The sequence below is a fragment of the Amblyomma maculatum genome, chromosome 1 (assembly GCF_055883805.1).
Source record: "Amblyomma maculatum isolate TAMU_Amacu chromosome 1, ASM5588380v1, whole genome shotgun sequence".
NCBI classification, from domain to species: Eukaryota; Metazoa; Arthropoda; class Arachnida; order Ixodida; family Ixodidae; genus Amblyomma; species Amblyomma maculatum.
Window position 1 is genome coordinate 500231581 of NC_139344.1, and position 26598 is coordinate 500258178.

General features: G+C 45.6%; 1 long non-coding RNA gene across 1 annotated transcript in view; it reads left to right on the plus strand.

Moving 5' to 3' along the window:
* Nucleotides 1–11311, plus strand: part of LOC146210321 (uncharacterized) — a 150353-nt gene extending 139042 nt beyond the window's left edge. The window contains exon 5 of the long non-coding RNA XR_014708946.1: nt 10617–11311. This is a non-coding gene — a long non-coding RNA (uncharacterized LOC146210321). The remainder of the gene's footprint in view (nt 1–10616) is intronic.
* The last annotated feature ends 15287 nt before the right edge of the window (nt 11312–26598 follow it).

The window sequence follows — 26598 nt, forward strand, 5'->3', positions numbered from 1 at the left end:
CTACCATTTTTCGTTCCATAGCCCTCTGGGTTGTCCTCAACTTAAGTAGAACTCTCTTGGTTAGCCTCCACGTTTCAGCCCCATAGGTGAGTACAGGCAAGATACAACTGTTGTATACTTTCCTCTTGAGTGATACCGGTAAGCTGCTAGTCATAATCTGCGAGTGCTTGCCAAATGCGCACCATCCCAATCTTATTCTTCTTGTTATTTCCTTTTCATGGTCCGGATCTGCGGTTACTACCTGTCCTAAGTAGACATATTCGCCTACTACTTCCAGTATTTCGCTACCTAATCTAAACTGCTGTTCCTTCCCGAGGCTGTTGAACATTACCTTAGTCTTCTGCATATTGATTTTCAAGCCTACCTTTCTACTTTTTCTGTCTAGGTCATCAATCATTATTTGCAGTTCATCCCCCGAGTTGCTTAGCAAGGCAATGTCATCAGCAAATCGCAGATTACTGAGGTATTCTCCATCTACCCTTATCCCTAACTGCTCCCATTCCAAGTCTCTGAATACTTCCTCTAAACAAGCTGTGAATAGTACTGGGGAGATTGTGTCTCCTTGCCTAACACCTTTCTTTATGGGAATTTTGTTACCTTCTTTATGCAGAACTATGGTTGCTGTGCATCCACTATATATATCTTCCAGCACTTTCACGTACGGCTCGTCTACCCCCTGATTTCGCAATGCCTGCATCACCGCCGAGGTTTCAACTGAGTCAAATGCTTTTTCGTAATCAATGAATGCTATGTATAAGGGCTGGTTATATTCCGAGCATTTTTCTATCACCTGGTTGATGGTATGGATATGATCGATAGTAGAGTACCGTTTCCGAAACCCTGCTTGATCCTTTGATTGATTGCAGTCTAAGGTTGTCCTGATTCTATTAGCGATTACCTTAGTAAATACCTTATACGTAACAGACAGTAAGCTGATTGGTCTGTAATTTTTAAGGTCCTTAGAGTCCCCTTTCTTGTGAATGAGGATAATGTTTGCATTCTTCCATGGTTCCGGTACCGTCGATGACACCAGGCACTGCGTATACAGGGTGGCCAGTTTTTCTAGCACGATATCCCCCCCGTCCTTCAGCAAATCTGTAGTTATCTGATCCTCTCCAGCTGATTTCCCCCTTTTCATAGCTTCTAATGCTTTCTTGACCTCGTCTTTCGTCACTGGTGGAACGTCTGACTGTTTTTCCCTACCGCCAATCTCATTACGGTCCTGACTACTTTGGCTGCTGTAGAGATCTGTATAGAACTCCTCGGCTACTTTGACTATCTTGTCCATATTAGTGATGACGTTGCCCGCCTTGTCCCTTATCGCATACATCTGGTTTTTGCCTATGCCCAATTTCTTCTTTACCGCTTTAAGGCTTCCCCCGTTCTTTACAGCATGCTCAATTTTCTCCATGTTATACTTCCTTATATCGGCCACCTTGCGCTTATTGATTAGCTTTGATATCTCGGCCAATTCGATCTGGTCTGTTGGATTGGAAGCTTTCATACTCTGGCGTTTCTTAATCAAATCTTTCGTCTCCTTAGACAGCTTACCGGTATCCTCTCTAACTATCCTACCGCCTACTTCTACCGCGCACTCAGTAATGATATCTCTGAAATTATTGTTCCTTGCCTCTAGGGTAATGTCGCCATCCTCAGTTAGAGCTGAATACCTATTCTGTAGCGAGATCCTGAACTCTTCTGCCCTCCCCCTCACCGCTAATTCGTTGATGGGTTTCTTTCTTACTAATCTGTTGCGTTCCTTCTTCAGATTTAGGCTAATTCGGGACCTCACCATTTCACTACGAACGCTGCTAAATGTTTGTCACTACGAACGCTGCTAAATGTTTCAGAAGGACCAACCTGCACAACGAAGAACAGTTGCCTGGTCAGCATCGTTGCAGTGCCGGGTCCACCGTGCCCACTGAGGCTGAAGCAACAGAGGGTCTCTTTTATAGCTATGGCTACCCATGACGTCACGCGGCGCTGACCAAAAGGTGTCGCCAGAAGATCAGGGCCACGAGGAGCTGATACTGCAAAGTGTTCGATGGTTCGCACGAGTTCGCTCTTGTCGATGCTGATATGGTGATCTGCGCAGTTGAAGTTCGAAGCCGTTGATACTGCGGCGGTTCCCAGCAAAGCCTGCACAACGAAGAACAGTTGCCTGGTCAGCATCGTTGCAGTGCCGGTCCACCGTGCCCACTGAGGCTGAAGCAACAGAGGGTCTCTTTTATAGGTATGGCTACCCATGACGTCACGCGGCGCTGACCAAAAGGTGTCGCCAGAAGATCAGGGCCACGAGGAGCTGATACTGCAAAGTGTTCGATGGTTCGCACGAGTTCGCTCTTGTCGATGCTGATATGGTGATCTGCGCAGTTGAAGTTCGAAGCCGTTGATACTGCGGCGGTTCCCAGCAAAGCCTGCACAACGAAGAACAGTTGCCTGGTCAGCATCGTTGCAGTGCCGGGTCCACCGTGCCCACTCTTGTTTTACATGTAGGTCATATACACATCCCCCATAGTTTCTTGTGAACAAAAAATACAAAGAGGACAAGCTGTCGGGCTAGTTGGTTTTCCATAGTTATTGCAGCGCGTAGCCGGACAAGGACGAAGACGGAGGAACACGTAAGATGCAGAGGCACTGAACTGTGACTTTATTTTTGGAAATCAGCCAACCATGTCATATATATAACAGAGAAATGCCCACTAGAGGAACAAAATCTACACGTGGCGAAAGCAGGTGCAACAAAATCAAACAGGAGTATAAAAAATCGATAAATCTAAATGCTTAACACACGATTGACATGGTACAGTGACATAACATGATAATAGTGGCCGTAGGGAAAGTGCGTGAAAAATTAACAAAAATTCCCAGTCCTTAACAAGCAACAATGGCTAAAAAAGGTGAATGCGCAGAAAACATTTTTTATATTAGAGCTTGTTTAAAAAACCGCAGAGAAACTTATGAGATGGACAAAAAATAATAAGTAAATTAAACATGAAAAAAGAAGAGAGAGAGATGCAAATGTTGAAACAAAATTGAAAGCCAACAATTAACACTGCAAAACAAAAAAAACAATGAATTAAACAATATGACGGACTGCAATTCAAAATGTATAAAACGAAGGCATGTAAAGAGTACAAATAAAATCAAAGATAAAATCAAGCACAATCAGAGAGAAAAGCAATTTCTTTGTTCGAAAGGAAAACTGAGGATGTGCTGACGCATTCATCCTTGTGCTTAGCAATCAAAGCGACTTCCACTATTTCGCGTGTAAGCTTGTTATGGGATCGGTTTAGAAGGGTCGTTTTCTGAAAGACGGGAGCATTTTCTATTGCGGTCACATGTGCGACAATGTACTGGCAGGTTTTTGTATGATGACCCTGAAAAATCATTGCTATGCTTCATTAAAGATGAATAATACATTGGCCAGTTTGGCTGATGTATGCTTTGCCACAAGATAGAGGGATGGAGTATACGAGCCCTTCTGCGCATGTTACGGCGGGATTCTTGTGCCTTGTGGTGCAGCCATTATCTCTCTTTGTCGTTTTGTTGACCATGCGACAAAGTCTTGATAGGCGGTGCGGGGCTGAAAAGACCACGTGAACGCCTGCCTTCTTACCAATCTTCTTGAGATTATGAGAAATCTTGTGGATATAAGGTATCATTGCTACCTTATTTCGCTGTTGGACTTCAGCTGAAGGGCCTGTCATCTTCATTTTGTAGTTCTTTAACATTTTTCTAGCCACAGAAGAGAGAAGTTTCTGCGGGAATCCTGACTGCGTCAGCCTGCGCACTTGAGCTGAAAAGCTATCCTGAAATTTATGCTTGCATGACTTCGTCAAGGCGTTACTAAAACCAGATTGCACAATATTCCTTTTAACCAACTTTGAATGAGCAATACCATAAGCTAAAATGGGTTTCTTGCTTCTTGGTTCGAACGCCCAGCAAACATGATTAGGAGTGAAAAAACGTCTTAGCTCGAGAAAACGAATGGAATTCTTGTCTGGCACTTCGTGGGTCTGCTCAAGTGGTGCCATTGTGTTCGCAAACACGGTCAGAACTTGAGATACCCGACTTAAAATGGTTTCATTATTGCAACCTAAGATAACTAAGTAATCATCTACGAACCGGAAGATCTTTAAATGCATGAGTTATCAAAGCTTTCATTAAGAGCTCTGTCATGCATGCAGAGGTAAAGGTCACTGAGAACTGGGGCAATGCATGATCCTGTACAGATCCCCTGCCTTTGTATAAAACGAGACCCATTCCAATCTGCAAGGTTGATTTGAGGTAAACCGACAACAATTCCAAAAAACCATCAACACTAATGCCGCACTTATTCTGAAAAGCCACGGCGCCATATTTGGACAGCCATTACTGTTGATGGTTTTTTGGAAATTTGTCGGTTTACCTCAAATCAACCTTTGCAGATTGGAATAGGTCTCTTTTTATACAAAGGCAGGGGATCTTTATAGGATCATGCATTGCCCCAGTTCTCAGTGACCTTTACCTCGGCATGCATGACAGAGCTCTTAATGAAAGCTTTGATAACTCATGCGTTTTAAAGATCTTCCAGTTCGTAGATGATTACTTAGTTATCTTAGGTTGCAATAATGAAACCATTTTAAGTCGGGTACCTCAAGTTCTGACCGTGTTTGCGAACACAATGGCGCCACTTGAGCTGACCCACGAAGTGCCAGACAATAATTCCATTTGTTTTCTCGAGCTAAGACTTATTTTCACTCCTAATCATGTTTGCTGGGCGTTCGAACCAAGAAGCAAGAAACCCATTTTAGCTTATGGTATTGCTCATTCAAAGTTGGTTAAAAGGAATATTGTGCAATCTGGTTTTAGCAACGCCTTGACGAAGTCACGCAAGCACAAATTTCAGGATAGCTTTTCAGCTCTAGTGTGCAGGCTGACGCAGTCGGGATTCCCGCAGAAACTTCTTTCTTCTGTCGCTAGAAAAATGTTAAAGAACTACAAAATGAAGATGACAGGCCCTTCAGCTGAAGTCCAACAGCGAAATAAGGTAGCAATAATACCTTATATCCACAAGATTTCTCATAATGTCAAGAAGATTGGTAAGAAGGCAGGCGTTCACGTGGTCTTTTCAGCCCCGCACCGCCTATCAAGACTTTGTCGCATGGTCAACAAAACGACAGAGAGATAATGGCTGCACCACAAGGCACAAGAATCCCGCCGTAACATGCGCAGAAGGGCTCGTATACTCCATCCCTCTATCTTGTGGCAAAGCATACATCAGCCAAACTGGCCAATGTATTATTCATCTTTAATGGAGCATAGCAATGATTTTTCAGGGTCATCGTCCAAAAACCTGCCAGTGCATTGTCGCACATGCGACCGCAATAGAAAATGCTCCCCTTACTTTCAGAAAACGACCATTCTAAACCGATCCCATAACAAGCTTACACGCGAAATAGTGGAAGCCGCTTTGATTGCTAAGCACAAGGATGAATGCGTCAGCACATCCTCAGTTTTCATTTCAAACAAAGAAATTCCTTTTCTCTCTTATTGTGCTTGATTTTATCTTTGATTTTATTTGCACTCTTTACATGCCTTCGTTTTATACATTTTGAATTGCAGTCAGGCATATTGTTTAATTCATTGTTGGTTTTTTGTTTTGCAGTGTCAATTGGTTGGCTTTCAATTTTGTTTCAACATTTGCATCTCTCTCTCTTCTTTTTTAATGTTTAACTTACTTATTATTTTTTGTCCATCTCATAAGTTTCTCTGCGGTTTTTAAACAAGTTCTAATATAAAAAATGTTTTCTGCGCATCCACCTTTTTTAGCCTTTGTTGGTTGTTAAGGACTGGGAATTTTTGTTGCTTTTTCACGCACTTTCACTATGGCCACTATTATCATGTTATGTCACTGTATCATGTCTATCATATGTTAGGCTTTTAGATCATCATCATCATCAGCCTGACTACCCACTGCAGGGCGAAGGCCTCTCCCATATTTCTCCACTTAACCCGGTTGTGTGCTAGCTGCATCCACTTGACCCCTGCGAACTTCTTAATCTCATCCGCCCACCTAACTTTCTGCCGCCCCCTCCTACGCTTTCCTTCCCTTGGAAACCAGTTTGTTACCCTAAGCGACCATCGGTTATCCTCTCTTCGCACTACATGTCCTGCCCATGTCCATTTCTTCTTCTTAATTTCCACTAGAATGTCGGTAACTTGAGTTATTTCTCTGACCCACTCTGCACGCTTCCTATCTCTTAATGTTACCCCTACCATTTTTTGTTCCATAGCCCTCTGGGTTGTCCTCAACTTAAGTAGAACTTTCTTGGTTAGCCTCCACGTTTCAGCCCCATAGGTGAGTACAGGTAAGATGCAGCTGTTGTATACTTTCCTCTTGAGCGATACCAGTAAGCTGCTAGACATAATCTGCGAGTGCTTGCCAAATGTACTCCATCCCGATCTTATTCTTCTTGTTATTTCCTTTTCATGGTCCGGATCTGCGGTTACTACCTGTCCTAAGTAGACATATTCGCCTACTACTTTCAGTACTTCGCTACCTAATGTAAACTGCTGTTCCTTCCCGAGGCTGTTGAACATTACCTTAGTCTTCTGCATATTGATTTTCAAGCCTACCTTTCTACTTTTCCTGTTTAGGTCATCAATCATTATTTGTAGTTCATCTCCCGAGTTGCTTAGCAAGGCAATGTCATCAGAAAATCGCAGATTACTGAGGTATTCTCCATCTACCCTTATCCCTAACTGCTCCCCTTCCAAGTCTCTGAATACTTCCTCTAAGCAAGCTGTGAATAGTACTGGGGAGATTGTGTCTCCTTGCCTAACACCTTTCTTTATGGGAATTTTGTTACTTTCTTTATGCAGAACTATGGTTGCTGTGCAGCCACTATATATATCTTCCAGCACTTTCACGTACGGCTCGTCTACCCCCTGATTTCGCAATGCCTGCATCACCGCCGAGGTTTCAACTGAGTCAAATGCTTTTTCGTAATCAATGAATGCTATGTATAAGGGCTGGTTATATTCCGAGCATTTTTCTATCACCTGATTGATGGTATGGATATGATCGATAGTAGAGTACAGTTTCCGAAACCCTGCTTGATCCTTTGCTTGATTGAAGTCTAAGGTTGTTCTGATTCTATTAGCGATTACCTTCAGTTCAGTTCAGGCGTTCAGTCGTGTCCGACTCTTCGTGACCCTATGGACCATGTCACGCCACGCTTTCCGGTCTCTCACTATCTTCTTAACATCGCATAGCTTCATCTGCAATGCCTCGAGAATGCCATCTAACCATCGCGTTCGCTGCCTACCCCTTCTCCGGCGACCCTCAACCTTTCCCAACGCCAAATCTTTCTCCAGCGACTCCTCTCTTCTCATCAGATGACCAAAGTAGCTGAGCTTTAACTTTAGAATTTGACCCTCCAATGAGCAGTCAGGGTTTATGGTCGACAATATCGACTGATTTGATCTTCTGGCAGTCCAAGGAACTCTTAAGAGTCTTCGCCAGCACCACAATTCAAACGCGTCAATTCTTCGGCGGTCAGCCTTTTTCACAGTCCAACTCTCGCATCCATACATCACAACTGGAAAGACCATAGCACGGGTTATACGGATCTTGGTTGGCAGACTAATGTCTCTGCTCTTTACTAGGCGGTCAAGGCTAATCATTGCTCTCTTTCCCAGAAGCAGGCGTCTCCTAATTTCATGGCTGCAGTCTCCTTCCGAGGTAATCTTGGCGCCCAAGAACAGAAAATCTGTCACAGCTTCCACTTCTTGTCCATTGATACTCCAGGACTCGATAGGGCAAGAAGCCATGATCTTCGTCTTTTTAATGTTCAGTTTAAGCCCAAACTTCTCACTCTCTTCTTGTACGCGCATCAGAAGTCTCTTGAGTTCCACTTCACTTTCTGCCATTAAAGTGGTATCATCCGCATATCTTAGTAAATACCTTATACGTAACAGACAGTAAGCTGATTGGTCTGTAATTTTTAAGGTCCTTAGAGTCCTCTTTCTTATGAATGAGGATAATGTTTGCATTCTTCCATGGTTCCGGTACCGTCGATGACATCAGGCACTGCGTATACAAGGTGGCCAGTTTTTCTAACACGATATCCCCCCGTCCTTCAGCAAATCCGTAGTTATCTGCATTTAGATACATCGATTTTTATACTCGTGTTTGTCCCATGAATTTGAACGAGCCCTCCGCTTCTTTGGCATTGCACATTCCACTACATCCGTCAATCATCCCCAGTGCAATGGCCTCGTGGAGCGTGTTAACCGCACCATCACGGATATACTCGCCTCCTTCGTGGCTCCGTCCCACAGAAACTGAGATCGTTTTGTTTCTGCGGCAGCTTTTGCACTCAACACTGCGAGGCAAGAAAACTGCCATGCATGTTGACAAGTTTGGTTTCAGTGCGACACATCACATAAGCTGCAAAATTTGTCCTTCAGTCATCTTATTGAAGAACTTGTAATGCGTTATATAATGTTGCGGGACCCTGTGCCCGCCTAGAGATAGACACAGAACAGAGGACACCAGGCAAACACAACTTGCCCCAGCGCTCTTCGTTTGTTCTCTAACCCTCGCGCTGGCGCCGCACGCTTGTCTCGCGCTCGTCCTGCGCCTCTTCCTTTTCTGGCGCAGCGCTCCTCGGCGTGCACCGTAACATCTTTCCACCGGGGGGGGGGGGGGGGGGGAGTTTCAGTGAGCTGTTGCAGGTGCTCCACTTATGGGGCGGCATTTCGTGGGGAAGGCAGTGAGGCAGCTGGCGACGACAGTAGTGGTGATGACCCGGTATCTAAGTCGGAGTCAATGCTGGCGCTGTTGACATATTGCTTCATGTTTACACATGCTCCGTGAAAGTGTGGTGCACACTGCATCGTCCATGCTCGGGGAGGTCTCCGAGGTGGTATGTCACGGGGCCGAGCCGTTCAACGACACGGTAAGGGCCGCAGTATCGGGGCATCAGCTTCGTGGCAGGGCCAGTCGTGCGGACGGTGCGGCGAACGAGGACCAAGTCACCAGACCGGAAGGTGGGAAGTGGTGGTGATGCTGCATTGGCCACTCTCACACGCACATGAGCCGTGAGAAGGTTGCGGTGAGCGTCGAGGCAGGCGAAACAAAGTCGTTGGGCGGAGTCAATTGGTGACGTAGTCTAATGGGGAAGGCCCAACTGCGCGTTGAGAGGGATGTAGGGTGTTCTGCCATAGATGACTGAGAACGGCGTGAGTCATCTAGGCCGACAGATCTGTTGGCTTTACACCATAGTTTTATGCAAACGGGCTGTTGTCTTTGATAAGGCTGCTCATGAATTCCCAGTTCTGCTTTTATGTAATGCAGCTCTTTTTGATAAAAACAACTCTAGAATGGCTTTACACATCTCTCTAAACATGATGATTTAGGCTGGTACAAGACAAATGTTCTGGTACCTGGGTACCAATGGTATGACATCGCACTCTTTTTGTTAAGGAGGCAAGTTGCCAACACGTCTTGTCAACATTGGGCTGTAATGGGTGCACTGGACCAGGCTCTGCATGTTTCTCCTGGTGGTGTCTAAGGTTGCTGCATAAGTTCTGGTGCAGTCTCCTTCACTGCAGTGAAACCGTCATCTTCATCAACTGTAATATCTTAAGAAGAACATTCTGCATGTGCCATAAGCGGTGGCTACACCTGGATAAAGAAGTTGCGTGACTGGTTTTGGAAGGGAACTTTATTGCGATAACAATATGTGCAAACACTGTTTCGACCGATAGCTATATAAGCTAGTGGCCAGTCTGATAAAAAAATTACTTGTAGTTCAGCGGCAGAGCGCAAAAGGCTGAAAAGGTAAACTTCATATACACGTTTGCAAGATACACACCACAAAACACACAAAAAACCAAGCACACTTGGAGCAGACCAGGAGCTAAATATTGAGTGGCTAAAATACAAACATAGCTGCACAAATGGTAAACAAGGTAAATCGCTGCGCAACCATACGGCTGCCTGGTCTGCTCCAGAGTGATAGTCCCCCCAGGCTTGTTCGACGTTATATAGGAGCCATGCCGTCTACCGTCAATGTCCCTTCAGGAAAAGCACAGGCGTTTTTCGTGGAAAATCTGCGGTGCTCGTTGCATTTGTGTAACACAGGATGACCACGCGAGCTAGGCATTACGTCCTGGTCGTCAGCGCAGATGACCGATCTTCAATGTTCGGCGGGAACTCTTTTACTGTCGCTGAAAACTCTATCTTCCACATCTGCACTTCTAAAATCACATTGGATAGTCTGTCGTCAGCAGCATCAGTCCGTTTCCAGATCCGCCACTAGCAAAGATGGGGCTACACGAGGAATGGAGTCCATTCGTGAATAAGCCAAGGGAAGCACCAATATGGGGCTATAGAAGTTGGCTTTAAAAATATAAAACTGAAATGAGAAAACATTTCTAGGAGTGCACAAATGGAAATAGTCGCCTTTGTCAGTATTGTCATGCTGATGGTTTTTACGTGCAAGATCATGCATTGAAACCTGCTTACCCTGTTACATATAAGCAGATCAGAATATATGAGAGCATTGAGTGGACACTAGGAAGATGTAAAAGAGAGAATGTAGTTGAATTTTTTGTTGTTCCAGGCTCCATCTTGAACAAGAACTGCTCTGCTCATACAGTCTCATCATGCTGCCCCGCCGGGGTGGTGCAGTGGTAAGACGCCCGACTACTGTGCCGGAGTACCCGGGTTCGATCCCGGCCTCGGCGGCTGCGTTTCGATGGAGGCGAAACGGAGCGGCGTCCGTGTGCTGTACGATGTCAGTGCACGTTAAAGAACCCCAGGTGGTCGAAATTTCCGGAGTCCTCCACTACGGCGTCTCTCATAGCCTTAGTCGCTTTGGGACGTTAAACCCCACAAACCAAACCAAACCAGTCTCATCATGCTAGACTGATGCTTTTTTCTTTGTGCAGTATATGATAATGCCTCTGTTCATCTAACTGGCTTTTCTCATGGATCCATACCATGCAGTTTTTATAGGGTGCTGAACAAACTGTCCTGCACATTCCTCAACATATGGAGGAAATCAGAGACAAAGTGCAAGGAGTGATTTTTGTCCGCAGCTTAGGCTGACCACAACTTCCTGCTATTGAAATCGTGCATACGCTTACCGTGGGGGGGTGTCATTGACGCATGCCGGCTGAGGAATATAGTTTATATTGCACTTTTGCGTGAATTTTTTTGCACTAAATTGCCATCTATGAAGTGGAAACTGCTGTTCATGACACAAGTTGAAGTTCAGATGTATTCGTTTTGAAATAAATCACATTAAAATGCTCGCCCCGCAGGGGGCACCTGTTAAAGCAGGTGTTTGTGTGTTTTGTGCGACACCACGGACCCCGAGCACCCACGCTTAGCCGTGCGTGGCATCGCCGTGTCTGGGGAAAAGGGGATCCTGGTGGTTGAGCCGATGCCGAGTGTTTGGACCTTTAAGGCCCCTCGGCGGAGGCAACACACCACTTTGGCCCACGCTTCCCACAGACGGCACCTCCGGGCTGACCCACCCAGGGGAAATCGGCAGTCGCCTTTTCCTGTCCTCCACTTCATCTTTCACTTTCCTATCTCTTTTCTCAGCACTGTCCTGTCTCCTCCTCATTTCTTGTTTTTCCTTTTTTCTTGGCGGCGAGGGTTAACCTTGTGTGGAGTAGCTACCCTGAGTTGCCCATATTTGGTTATAGTGGCGGTGTACTGCTGGCGTGGGCAGGACTTCTTGCAAGTTCCTGTCCCGTCCCCTCGTTGGGCTCCATGGTGGGTGGCAGGCACAACTACCGAAAACACAAACCCTTTCATGGATTCTTTCTCCCAAACAAATGATCGCCCTCCAAGCAAACGAGGGCGGACCGATGCTACAAGCCATTTCTTTGTGAAAACAAAAGAGACTTTCCCAAAGTTCCATGTCATACATAGCGAAGAGCTAGAAAAACCCGCTCGAAAAATATCCCCTTTCATAGTGTCAAAGTGTCTCACTAAAGACCTCGGCCCTGGATACAAAGTATCAAAACTTGCAAATGGTGACCTCTTGCTAGAAGTACAAACTAAGTGCCAGTCCTCCAACCTGAAAAACATTGTGTCGCTTGGGGACATCCCCGTCGTCATCACTCCCCACCGATCCTTGAACATTGTAAAAGGAGTAATATCTGAGATAGACTTCATTGCTCTCACTGAAGATGAAATGGCAGAAGGACTAGCAGACCAAAACGTCATAGCGGTTCACAGAATAAAAATCCGAAAGGATAACAAGGAGATCCCTACAAAACATCTGGTTCTGACTTTCAATAGCTGCACCCTCCCAGAGTCAATTGAAGTTGGATACATCAAAATAAACGTCCGACCGTACATCCCAAATCCGAGGAGATGCTTCAACTGCCAGAAATACGGCCATGGTTCGCAAAGTTGCCGTGGCCGCAGAACTTGTGCGAAATGTGCTGCGAACGACCACAACTCTGATAACTGCACCGCAGACCCACGCTGTGCAAACTGTGAGGGGGATCACCCCGCATACTCTCGATCCTGCCAAAAATGGAAAGAAGAAAAGCAGATCATAACACTAAAAACAACAAAGAACATCACATACAAAGAGGCACGTACCCAGTACAACAAAACCAAGAACACTTTTCAGTTCACAGCGAAACCAAATCTCGCCGATGTGGTGCGACAGGGCGGGGCACCACAACGGCCTTCGGCACCTACCCAGACCTCAAACGAGGCTGAGGTAGTGCCATCCCCTGCCCTGGTGGAAGCAGCTCCCGCTCCTCCACCACCCCCAAAACAGGCTACGCGTCCCTCAGGGTCGGCGGGCCACAAGACCTCTGCCCACGAGGCAAGGTCTAAAAATAAGGAACACGTGCCTCTGGTACGTTCGTCCAGCACCTCAGACGAGGTAATGGACATAGGCCAGGACAGCTCTTTGCCGTCTTCATCACAGAGACGGCGGAGCTCCTTGGAACGAACAAAAACAGACAAGGCCCGAATCACGGGCCCTGGAAAAAACTTAACTTAATCTCCAAGCTTTCAACAAAAAAAGATGGCATTCCTGGTACAGTGGAACTGTAGAGGACTTCTAAAGAATATTAATGACATAAAAGACATTCTAGATACAGTCTCGCCAGTTGCACTGTGCGTACAGGAAACAAATTTAGGTTGCATGCACTCGAATATACTGAAAAAATATCAAGTCTTCCGTCGAGATCGAGAGCAAGCAAGCAGGCTTTCGGGTGGTGCGGCCATCATATTGCAAAGTGGAGTTCCAGCTCAAGAACTGAAATTAAACACTCCCTTAGAAGCTGTAGCAGCCAGAATAATTGCCTTTAAAACTCTTACGGTGTGTTCTGTCTATATTCAACCAAATCTTAAAATAACACTCCATGATCTAGAAAACCTTTTTTGCCAGCTACCAGAGCCCTACCTAGTAGTAGGAGATTTTAATGCACACTCTCCTTTGTGGGGAAGTGAAAAAAGTGATACACGTGGACAGCTTATCGAGGATTTTATTCTTAGTTCAGACATTTGCTTATTGAACTCCTGTGAGCCCACGTACTGTTCACCAAGGACAGGAAAAATGAGTTTTTTAGATTTGGCTTTTAGTTCACCTTCCCTTTTTAATGATTTTAAATGGGATGTTCTGAACAACCCGTATAGTAGCGACCACCTGCCAGCAATAATCAGCTTATCATCCTCACCATCACTCATGCCGACCAAACCGAAACGGTGGAAACTTCACTTAGCAGATTGGGAGCTTTTTAAAGTAGAGGCGAATCTAGGAGCAGTTTTTACAGATGCCCTTAGTGTCGACAGAATAAATGAGTTGTTCACGACTTGCATTATCACTGCCGCTCACCTCGCCATTCCACAGTCCTTAGGTGTGGTGCGACAAAAACACAAGACGTGGTGGTCTCGGGAATGTAAGGAGGCCAAAAAGCGACAAAATAAAGCATGGGGTGTTTTCCGAAGGTACCCTACACACGAAAATCTTACAGCTTTTAAAAAGGCCAAAGCTAAAGCTCGATACATCCGTCGCAACTCTGAAAAAGAATCCTGGCAGAAGTATGTCACGTCAATAAATAGCTCAATGACGTCTAAAAAAATGTGGGAACAAGTTCGTAAACTCAGTGGAAACTTTTCCCCGTTTACAGTTCCCATCCTCACAGCCCCTGGTGTTCAGACTAGCATAGAAGAACAGGCCAATATACTAGGCGAACATTTCGCACACGTTTCAAGTTCGTCACACTACACAGAAACATTCCTAAAATACAAAAACATAGCTGAGAAACAAAAACTCACAACAAGTGGTGGCAGAAATGAATCATATAATAGTTTTATTACACTCCAAGAAGTAAAGAACGTCCTTGCTGCTGGAAAACAGACTGCGCCTGGTCCTGACGAAATTCATTACGAAATGCTGGCTCATTTATCCGAATCCTCTGTAGAGGCACTTGTGAAATTCTTTAACAAAATTTGGACTCTGGGTAAACTCCCGGAGGCTTGGAAACAAGCCGTTATTGTTCCGTTTCTGAAACCAGGAAAGCCGCTGACCTCAGCGGGCAGTTACAGACCCATAGCTCTGACCAGCTGTTTAGCAAAATGTTTTGAAAGTGTTTTAAACATCCGACTAACTTTCATCTTAGAATCTCATAAACTTCTTAATGTTCATCAGTGTGGTTTTAAAAAAGGGTGTGCAACGACCGACCACTTAGTGCGTCTTGAAAATACTGTCAGGGAAGCGTTCATACATAAACAAAATTGCCTTGCCGTTTTCTTTGACATGGAAAAGGCATACGATACGACTTGGAGGTTCGGGATCCTACGCGATATAGCAGATTTGGGCATCCGAGGCCGGATGCTAAATGTTCTGAAGGACTTTCTATCAGGTCGTTCATTTCAAGTACGTCTCGGTACCACCTTCTCGAGGAACTTTATTCAAGAGAATGGGGTACCTCAGGGGTGCATTTTAAGTACAACTCTGTTTATTGTAAAAATGAATTCTATTAGCAAGGTAATCCCAAAATCCATTATGTTCTCGCTGTATGTCGACGACCTTCAAATAGCCTGCACATCCTCAAACATATCAATTTGTGAAAGACAAGTACAATTAACACTAAATAAACTAGACTCATGGGCTTTTAAAAATGGGTTCAAATTTTCCCCACAGAAAACCGTGGCAGTAATGTTCTCGCTGAAAAGAGGTATACAGATCAATCCCAAGTTACACTTAAATGGGATTGAGTTGCCAGTAAAGAGCGAACATAAATTTTTGGGTGTAACGTTCGACAGAAAACTAACATTCCTGCCTCACATAAACATCCTAAAGAGGAAAGCCATAAAATCTCTAAACATACTGAAGGTTCTCTCTCGGAAACACTGGGGGTCTGATAGGGCGTGTCGTCTACATATATATCGATCTGTTGTGCGGTCTAGCTTGGACTACGGGTCCATAGTCTACGGGTCAGCTAGACCATCATACCTAAGGAAATTGGACCCGGTACATAACTTAGGTTTACGCCTTTCTTGTGGCGCTTACAGAACATCCCCTGTTGATAGTCTGTATGCAGAGACGAATGAGCCTCCGCTGAAAGATAGAAGGGCTTCACTTACATGTGCTTATGTCCTTAGAATAAGGTCACAGAAAAAACACCTCTGCTATCCAATAGTCTCAACATGCCGCTCACGAGTAATTTTCACAAATAAACCACAAGCGACGAGGCCACTGATAATGCGTTTCGAAAACATTTGCAGTGAGTTAGAAATTCTGGACACCTTGCCCGACACTGCACCAAAAAACAGCCCCCTACCCCCATGGTACAAACTTCCAAATGTCTGTGATCTCACTCTAACACACTTCAACAAAAGCCAAACTCCTAAAGAGCATATAATACAAGAATTTCGGACAATAAAAGAAAAGTACAGTAATTATACAGAGTTTTATACAGATGGATCAAAAACTTCTACTTATGTTGGCTGTGCCGTAGTTGAAGAGAACTGGGAACAAATAATTAGGCTTCCTCAGTGCGCATCAATCTTTACAGCTGAATCCTATGCTATCCTGACAGCTGTAGAAAAAATAGTGAATGAAGGCATTTGTAACAGTGTCATCTACACCGATTCGTTGAGTCTACTGATGGCTTTAAATCACAGAAATGCTGCCATGCCTCTAATCGGTGACATAATACATAATGTAAAAATGATCACGACACAAGGACACAACATAGTGTTCTGTTGGGTCCCTAGTCACGTAGGCATTGACGGCAATGAAAGAGCAGACAAATGTGCTGCACTTGCCCACAACAAATTGATTCAGAAAGTAAACATACCACATAGTGATTGCTTGAAATTAATAAAACATAAACAGATGAATAAATGGCAGTCCAGATGGAACAACCAAGAAAATAATAAGTTGCGTCTCATAAAGCCTGTACTAGGAGAATGGCAATCGAGCACACATCAACAACGTTTTATGGAAGTGATAGTATGCCGTCTTCGTATTGGACATACACATCTAACACATAACTTTCTGCTAATGAAACATAACAAACCGACCTGTGAAGAATGCGACGAGATACTCACTGTAAACCACATTCTAATTACATGCTCAAAACTTGAGGCACTACGGAGAAAACATTTTACTATATTTTACAATCATACCATCCCATTCCATCCCACCTTGCTTTTAGGAGAAAGAGCACTTGTAAACCTAGCATCTGTTCTCAGTTTCCTAGAAGAAGGAAGCTTTTTAAATAAACTATAGATTTAACATATCCATTTCCTCTTTTGCAACCAGAACATACATTAACCTCGCTCTTGGCGCATGATAGCCTTAGTTGCTTATGCGCCATAAAACCCAACACAACACAACACATTAAAATGCTCGAACATCAACAAATTTCTCAATACCTACGTAAGATTGGGCACCTGACCGAACCACTTTCAAATAGCTCGGTCTGATCGCACATACTGTTAGAACTGCTGACTGGTTTATTCATAGTTTGCCTTGCTCCTGGCGGCTGTCGTCCGAGGTGGCCATGATCCAGGCATAGTCTGCTTTCCATCTCTCCTTGTATGTGCAGTCTTTTCTTGGGTCTCGGATCCATCTGTGGGTCGTAGCAGGCAGCGACGTCTTGCCTCTTGACGCAGTGCGTTTTATGGATCGATAACTGACTGGCTTCCTGTACAACGGGGCTGCTCGTTTTAGTGGTGACGCGTACTACATGCATCTCCGGCTCACACTTGCTCGGCACAACTGCATGCATTGAAAATCAGAAGTGTAATAACATGTTATACATGTCATTAAAATTACAAAAAATAATCAGTATAAAATAGACAGGCACAAAATCAAGTACAATCAGCGTCTGATAACAGACTGTTTTTACTTTATTTTGGAATAGACCTGGGGTCCTAACAAAACATGGCCTCTCCCCGCAGGGGGCGCCTGTTAAAGCAGGTGTTTGTGTGTTTTGTGCGACACCACGGACCCCGAGCACCCACGCTTAGCCGTGCGTGGCATCGTCGTGTCTGGGGAAAAGGGGATCCTAGTGGTTGAGCTGATGCCGAGTGTTTGAACCTTTAAGGCCCCTCGACGGAGGCAACACACCACTTTGGCCCACACTTCCCATAGACGGCACCACCGGGCTGACCCACCCGGGGGAAACCGGCAGTCGCCTTTTCCTATCCTTCCCTTCATCTTTCACGTTCCTATCTTCTATCCTAGAACTCTCCTGTCCTCTACTCTCCTCTTGGTTTTTCCTTACTTTCAGGCGGCGAGGGTTAACCTTGTGTGCTGACTACCCTGAGTTACGCCATATTAGGTTATAGTTACAGTGTACAGCTGACGTGGACAGGACTTGCCTGCCAATTCCTGCCCCTTCCCCTCGTTGGGCTCCATGGTGGGTGGCTGGCACCGCAGCCGAACATCATACATTATTTATGGCTTCTTGCTCCAAACTGATTGCCTTTCCAAGAAAGGGCGGACCAATGTATCAGCCCAGTTCTTTTCAGCGAAGCATGAAACTTGCCCTAAATATCATGTGATCCACAGTGAAAGCCCCGCCAAACAAGCTCGGCTAATATCCCCTTTTGCAGTATCTAGGTTTCTCACAACCATACTAGGCTCAGGATACAAAGTTAGTAAACTGGCTAGCGGGGATCTCCTGCTTGAGCTGCAAAGCAAACTCCAGTACAGCTACCTTCAGCAACTTGCTACATTTGGGGATAGCCCAATAACAGTCAGTGCTTGAACACAGTCCAAGGCATGATATCAGAGACTGACTTCCTGTCACTCACTGAAGATCTTCTAGAAGGTCTTTCCGAGCAAAATGTAATCGGTGTACACAGGATCAAAATCCGAAAGAACAACCAAGTAATTACCTACAAAGCACATAGTTCTGACTTTCAACTCTAGCAAACTCCCTGAATCCATTGAAGTTTGTTACATCAAAGTAGACATCCGGCCCTACATCCCAAACCCTAGGCTTTGTTTCAACTGCCAAAGATTCGGTCGTGGCTCCCAGAGCTGCCATGGCCGACAAACATGCGCAAAATGTGCCTCAACTGAACATAAATCTGACGAGTGTGAAGCTGCACTGCACTGCGCGAACTGTGCAGGTGAACACGTGGCATACTCACGGTCATGTCCTTCTCGGAAGAAGGAAAAGGACATCATTACCATAAAAGTCAATGAAAACATAATGTTTAAAGAGGCACGACAGCCATATCTTGTTAAACGGCACTTTTTTGTTCACAGCCAAACCGAACTATTCCAATGTGGTGGAGCATAGGGGCAGCACACCACAACAGGATTTGGTCTCCGCCGAGGTTAAGCCTCAGGCAGGGCCATCCCTGCCCCAGGCAGAAGGAGTGAAAGCTGCCCTGCCATCGCAGAAACGGCACACTGGCCCCAGAGCCAACATCCCAAAAGGCCTCCCCCAGAAGGGAAGCCTGCAACCAACACTCCTAACTCTCCCCAAACGTCCAAAGCCCCCGAGACAATGGACACAACCCCTTCCTCGTCCACGCTGCAGCGGCGGCATAACTCTGGAAAGATAACGGAGAGAAAAAACTCTTATTACAGGACCAGACAAACCTGAAACCTAAATTCAGGTTCATTCCATAAAAAAAATGGCGTTCCTCATACACTGGAACTGCCGAGGTCTCGTAAACAACTACAACGATATAAAAGGCATTTTACATTCATTTTCTCCTGTAGCCCTTTGCCTACAGGAAGCTAACTTAGGACCACACCAAAACATTTTAAAAGGACACGTCTTTCGCTGCGACCGAAAAGAATCAAATAGGCTATCTGGAGGTGTCGCTATTGTAGTGCAGAATGGAGTAGCAACACGTGAAATTAGCCTCAAAACCAAGTTCGAATCTGTTGCTGTCTATCATTCATTATAAAACAATAACTATATGTGTTCACTGTATCTCCAACCGCACCTAATTGTAACCCTTCATGATCTGGAAGAGCTTTTAGAACAACTGGCAAAACCATGTCCGGTTGGAGATTTTAATGCGCACTCCACTTTCTGGAGAAGCGATCACACACACTAGAGGTCGTATATTAGAAGATTTTATATTATGCAATGATGTCTGCCTGCTAAATACAGGAAAGCATACATAGAGCTCCCCAAGCACGGGGAAAATGAGCGTTTAGATTTATCATTTAGCTCCCCATCAATATTTACTGATTTTAAATGGGACGTCTTTGACAATCCTCTAGGAAGTGATCATTTGCCTGTCATTATCAGCCTGACACCCTCACCCTCCATCATTCTAAACAAACCCAAGCGGTGGAAGCTGCACCTTGAGAACTGGGCTCTATTCCAGTCTGAAGCCAGCCTGGAAAAGGTCTTTTCCGAGGTGCCCTACAAACGAAAACCTTGTAAAATTCAATCAGGCGAAAGCTAGGGCACGGTACGTCTGCCGAAATGCTGAGAAGGCTTCTTGGCAAAAATACATATCATCAATAAATAGCTGAATCACATAAAAAAATGTGGGAGCTTGTTCACAAACTGGATGGTAACTTCTCCCTGTACACAGTCCCCTTTCTAACATCTCCTAGCACCCAAACAAACTTAAAGGAACAGACAGATATTCTAGGCGAGCTTTTCTGCAATTCCAGCTCACTACATTACCCAAAATCTTCAATAACATACAAAAACAAGGCTGAAAAACAAAAACTGCCAACAAGTGGAAGTATAAATGAAGCATATAACAAGTTAATAACGCTACAAGAAATAAACATTGTTCTATCTGCCGGCAAGAAGAATGCACCTGGCTCAGATCAAGTTCACTATCAGATGCTTGCATAGCTTTCTACACCTGCTTTAGAAACACTTCTTAAATTTTTCAACAAAGTATGGGTATCTAGGAGTATTCCTGAGGCCTGGAAAAAAGCTACTATTGTGCCTTTCCTGAAACCAGGAAAGCCACCAACGGCCCCCAGCAGTTATAGACTCATAGCTCTCACAAGTTGCCTTCCAAAGCCTTTTGAAAGTGTTCTTAATACCAGATTAGCCTTTGTTCTTCATTCCTGAGAACTTCTAGACATTCACCAATGTGGGTTGAAAACAGCATGTTCTACCACGGACCATCTAGTCTGCCTTGAAAACACTGTTCGTGAAGCATTTATTCACAAACAGCACTGCCTTGCAGTCTTCTTTGATATGGAAAAGGCATGACACTACATGGCGAGCATCCTTCGTGACCTAGCAGGTTTAGGCATACGTGGTAGGATGTTAAACTGTCTAAAGGAATTCTTGTCAAATCGCTCATTCCGTGTGCGCTTGGGCTCAACATTTTCAAAGAACTTTGTACAGGAGAATGGCGTACCACAGGGATGTGTCTTAAGCACAACTCTCTTTATAGTAAAAATGAATTCCATAAGCACAGTTATCCCGAAATCCATAATGTATTCAGCTTATGTTGACTATCTACAGATTGCGTACACATCCTCGACGTATCTACATGTGAGAGACAGGTGCAGTTGACCATAAATAAACTAGCAGCATGGGCAGACACAAATGGATTTCAGTTTTCTCCTCAAAAAACAGTGTGTTGGAAAGGCGTAGTCAATGGGAACGCTGCTCCCGAGTGATGCATCTGGCAGCGTAGCCAGGCCAAAAGTACGACGGTTTATTTCCAGATCAAGGGGTAAAAGTCAGAGGGGTGAGCGGAAAGAAGGAAAGAAAGAATGAAAAGGTTGGTGCCGTTTCCGGTTCATAGATGGCGATAGCATCCCTTCCTCCTAATAACCATAGCGATCCATAGGTTTCTTGACCCGGGTAGACCTGAGCAGCTGTGTCTCTTGGGGAGCAGGGTCTGCGGGCTCTGACGTGTATGCGTTGTTCTGATTAGCCAGCGGGTGGTTCACTGGTTCTGCTGCTGGACTGTCTGTACCCGTGAGTGTGGATCCCTCGACGTTGCGCTTGCGGATTTGATCAGCATGACGACGGACCACCACATTATCCTCCGTCTTGACGGTGACTAGTCGAGCTCCTGTTGTTGACTTCACCTTTCCGGGTGTCCACTTGTCACCAACGCCGTAGATACGGACCAGTACAGGGTCCTCCGGAGCTAAACTCCCGCTGGCGTCGTCCGACTCTGGTGTAGCTGCTCTGCTCTGGACAGGTTTGTTCCTGAGAGGAAAACACATGTCAAGTCTGGTGCGTAGTCGATAACCTAACAGTAACTCTGAAGGTGATAGGCTCGACTGCCTTGGGGAATTCCGGTATCGGCACAAAACTCGTGCGAGTGCAGTTGAGAGATCCACGCCAGGCATCTTCTTTAACCCATCCTTAACCGTTCTGACCGCGCCTTCTGCCAGCCCATTGCTTTGTGGGTGGTAGGGCGGTGTTCGAATGTGGGCAATGCCCTTTCTGTTCATGAATTCAGCGAAATCCGACCCGGTAAAGGACGTGCCGTTATCAGTTACTACAGTGCGCGGTAGTCCGAACTGGCTGAAGAGCGTACACAGCGCGTTTACCGTGCTGCTTGACGTTGCACTCGAGAGTGGAAGGGCCTCGATCCATTTGCTGTGGGAATCAACCACGATCAGCAACATTTTGTCCCTGATAGGTCCAGCGAAATCGAGGTGCAATCGGGACCATTTTTCTTCTGTAGCTGGCCCGTTTACTGGTTCACGTGCTGGAGGCATTGGTAAAGCCTGGACACAGTTTCTGCATTCATCGGCTATTCGGCTAATGTCCCGGTCGATCTCCGGCCACCAAAATTTGGACCGTGCTACCTTCTTCATGGTGCAGACGCCCGATGGGCTTCGTGCAATATCATCAGCAGTCTACCGCGCGCCTGTTTGGGGACTACTACACGATGTCCCCACAGTAGGAGGCCATCCTGAACAGATAATTCATGTTGCTTTTTGTAGTAATGCAACACCTCCGTGTTACCGGAGCAACATGCTTTGGGCCAACCCTCCTGGACGTACCTGCGGATAAGTGCTAGTACCACGTCCGTTTATGTGAGTGACCGCAATTCTTCTATAGTGATGGCCGATTGGTCCCACTGGTCGATGGCGAGGACAAACTCTGCGTCTCCTTCCGGTGCGGTCTCCGTTTCCTGCAAGGTTTGAGGTAAACGGCTTAGGGTGTCCGCGTTAACCATCATTTTTCTGGATTTGCAAAGCAGCTTGTATTTGTACGCTCCCAGCAGAAGAGCCCATCTTTGTATTCTCGCGGCGGCCATGATGGGGGTCTGACGATCCATTCGTTGAAGGCCGAGCAGTGGCCGATGATCCGTCACAAGTTTGAACTCCCGGCCAAGGAGGCAGTCCCGGAAACGTGAAACACCAAAAACGAGATCCAACGCTTCACGTTCGATCTGAGAATAGTTCTTTTCGGCCGAAGTTAAGGTCCGGGACCGAAATCCGATGGGCCTCATTTCCCCATTAATGCAATGGAAAAGTGCCGCTTCCACACCGTGAGGTGAGGCATCGCATTCCAAAAGTAGTTCGAGCTTCAGATTGAAATATGTCAACACAGGGGCTGCGCAAAGAGCCTTCTTCGACAGTTTGAATGCTGCTTGTTCTTTATCGCTCCACATCCACCTGGCTCCTTTCTTCAGTAGCTTATACAAAGGCGCAAGTAAGGTGGACAGGTTAGGGAGAAACTTATGGTAGAAGGTGATAAACCCAAGAAAGGCACGCAACTCTGTAACATTACGTGGAGAAGGGGCTAGTCTGATAGCGTCGATGTTCTTTTCAACCGGGTGCAACCCGTTTTTATCAATGCGGTGACCGAGATAAACTGCTTGCTCGGCGAAGCGACATTTGTCAGCGCGCAGCTTAGTGCCATTTTCCCTGAAGCGTTGCAGTACTGCTTTCAGGTTTGAGTCATCTTGGCTCTTGTCAGCTATCAGCACATCGTCAAGATAGACCTGCACGCCGGTTAACCCTTGGAGCACGGATTCAATTTTCCGCTGAAAGATTGCTGGCGCAGAAGAGATTCCAAATGGTAGCCGATTGTAGCAGTATAGCCCTTTATGAGTGTTGATGACGGCCAGTTTCCTCGGCTCCTCGTCCAACGCTACCTGGCTATAGGCGTCTCTCGGGTCTAGCACACTGAACCGTTCTCCTCCCGCTAAATTGGCAAACATGTCGTCAATAACTGGTAGCGGGTATTGCTCAATCTCACACACAGGATTTAGTGTGGCTTTAAAATCTCCGCAAAGGCGCACTTAGCCGTCCTTCTTCAAGACGGGAACAATGGGTGTGGCCCATTCCGAATATGGTACAGGCGATATTATCCCTGCTTCCGTAAGCCTATCCAGCTCCTGCGAAACTTTTTCTTTGTACGCAAAAGGAACCTTCCTTGCTTTGAAAAACTTGGGGGTTGCTCCGCTCTTGAGATGAATCCGTGTGGCGGGCCTTTCAAGGGTCCGGTGCCCTCGCCGAAAAGATCAGCATAGCTGTTCAGAATTGCCCCGGCAGGTTGATGGGCAGCTGGCGGAACCGTGCTGGCCACGTTAGTCTGCGCCTTTACGTGCAGGAGAGTCATTCCGGTGTCCTTCAGTTTCTGCAATAAATCCCGGCCACAGACTGGGGCCTCTGCAGTTTAACACCACCAGATTGCATTCCACTGTAGTTGCTTGATAACACACGTCCATGTTCATGACGGCCAGCACTGGTAGCTTTCCAAGATAGCACGATAACTTTATCGGCGATTTCGCGAGCGGAGGCCATTCATTGCGATGTTTGTCATAAATAGCTTTTGAAATGACGCAGACTGGGGATCCAGTATCAGTGTCCATTTTTAGGTCAACGCCGTTCCATGTGAATGTTTTCTGAATGGGCGGTAGCAGCGTCTGCGCCGCCTTACGGAGGGACCATATCTGCGATGTACTGCTATCACTGTCTTCCGATTTCTGCCGCTTCTGTGCTTCCATGGTACCAGTTCTGTTAACGCTGTCGGCCGCTGAGCACATCTTCGCTAGATGCCTGTATCGTCTGCATTTGAAACATTGCCCTCTGTTAAAGCGACATACTGCAGTCTTGTGGCCGTAGTTACCGCAGCACTGGCATTGCGTTCGCGGTTGCTTTCGTATCGCTGATTGGCGCCGATGAGTTATCTTGAACACGTTTGGATCCCGAGCCTCGCCGGTTATGCCTCGCGAATCTAGTTCGGCGCTTTCTGCAGCTAGTGCTAGAGCCTCTGCTTCCTTTAGCGACAGGTCTTTTATTGCCAGAAGCTGCTTTTGTAAACTCTTTGATCGGACGCCACACACGATGCGGTCTCTGATCATTCTTTCTAGCACAGACGAAAAATTGCAGTTCTGTGCTATTTGTCGTATAGCGACAATAAATTCCTGCACAGATTCTTCTTCTTTCTGATAGCGATTGAAGAACTTAAAACTTTCTGCTATTTCATTTGGTGTAGGATCATAGTAGCTGTTCAAGGTCTCGACTACATTGTCGTAGCTCAATGAACTTGTTTTTGCTGGCACTACTTTACTGCATAAAACTTGAACGGTCTTCGTCCCAAGGGCGGCTACTAGTAAAGCCCTCTTCATTGCATCAGCTGAGATTTCATTGGCCTCAAAGTACGCTTCTACTTTCACCAGGTGAGCTTGCCACTTATCTTCTTCCTCATCGAAGTCCGGTAGCTTGTGACCCATGTCTGGCGCTGTCCTGGGCCCGATATCCTTGCTTTAGCCTCGTCGCCACTGTTGGAAAGGCGCAGTCAATGGGAACGCCACTGTTGGAAAGGCGTAGTCAATGGGAGCGCCGCTCCCGAGTGATGCATCTGACAGCGTAGCCAGGCCAAAAGTTCGACGGTTTATTTCCAGATCAAGGGGTATTATATAGTCAGAGGGGTGAGCGGAAAGAAGGAAAGAAAGAATGAAAAGGTTGGTGCCGTTGCCGGTTCATAGATGGCGATAGCACAGTGGCTGTTCTATTCTCTCTCAAACGAAGCTTACAGACATCCTACTCTACACCTGAACAAAACTAAATTACCGGTGAAAAACGAACACAAATTTCTAGGCGTAGCTTTTGACAAAAAACTCACCTTTCTTCCTCATATAAATGTCCTGAAGAAAAAGGCTTCCAAATCTCTAAACATACTAAAGGTTCTTTCCCGTAAACACTGGGGCGCTGACAGGACATGCCTTAAACACATTTACAGATCTGTCGTACGCTCCTCCTTAGACTATGGCTGCATAGTGTATGGGTCAGCTAGACCATCATACTTAAAAAAACTAGACCAGGTACATAACAAAGGACTCCGACTCTCATGTGGAGCATACCGAACTTTTCCTATATCCAGTCTGCTTGTGGAAACAAATGAACCTCCTCTTGAAATCAGAAGAACATCACTTACATGTGCCCATATATTTAAAATCAGATCTCTGCCAAAGCATATCTGCTATTCCCTAGTAACTAAATGCCCTTCTAGAACACTATTCACCAACAAACCCAATGCAGCGAGAGCACTGCTCCTAAGATTTGAGCTAATGTGTCAAGAGGTTGAGCTACCGGATTGCTTACCTAGTATTGCCAAAAGACCTAACCCTCTGCCTCCTTGGTACCTGGTCCCTGCAGTTTGGAACCTCTCACACAGTTCCAAAAAACAATAACCCCACAAGAGCTCATCATACAAGAATTCCTTCAGCTGAAAGAAAAGTACAGTAGCTTCACAGACGTTTACACGGATGGCTCGAAAACAGATCATTATATCGGAAGCGCAGTTGTTCAAAGTGAATGGGAAAAAACAATAATACTTCCACAGTGCGCGTCCATCTTTACTGCTGAATGCTATGCTGTGTCTGTTGCCATAGAGAAAATAATTAAAGAAAACCTCAGGAGAAGCATTGTTTACACAGATTTCTTAAGTATAGTCACAGTCCTTCACACAAGAAACGCAGTTATACCAATTCTGGGAAACATCATACACAGCATAGCAACACTTACAGATGAAGGACGAAGCATAAAAATTTGCTGGGTTCCCAGTCATGTAGGAATTCAAGGTAATGAAAAAGCAGATATGTGCACTGCCAAAGCTCGAGACAAGAAAATAAAAGAAGTGCAGGTACCATCTCAAGACTGCATGAAATTGATACAAAGTAAG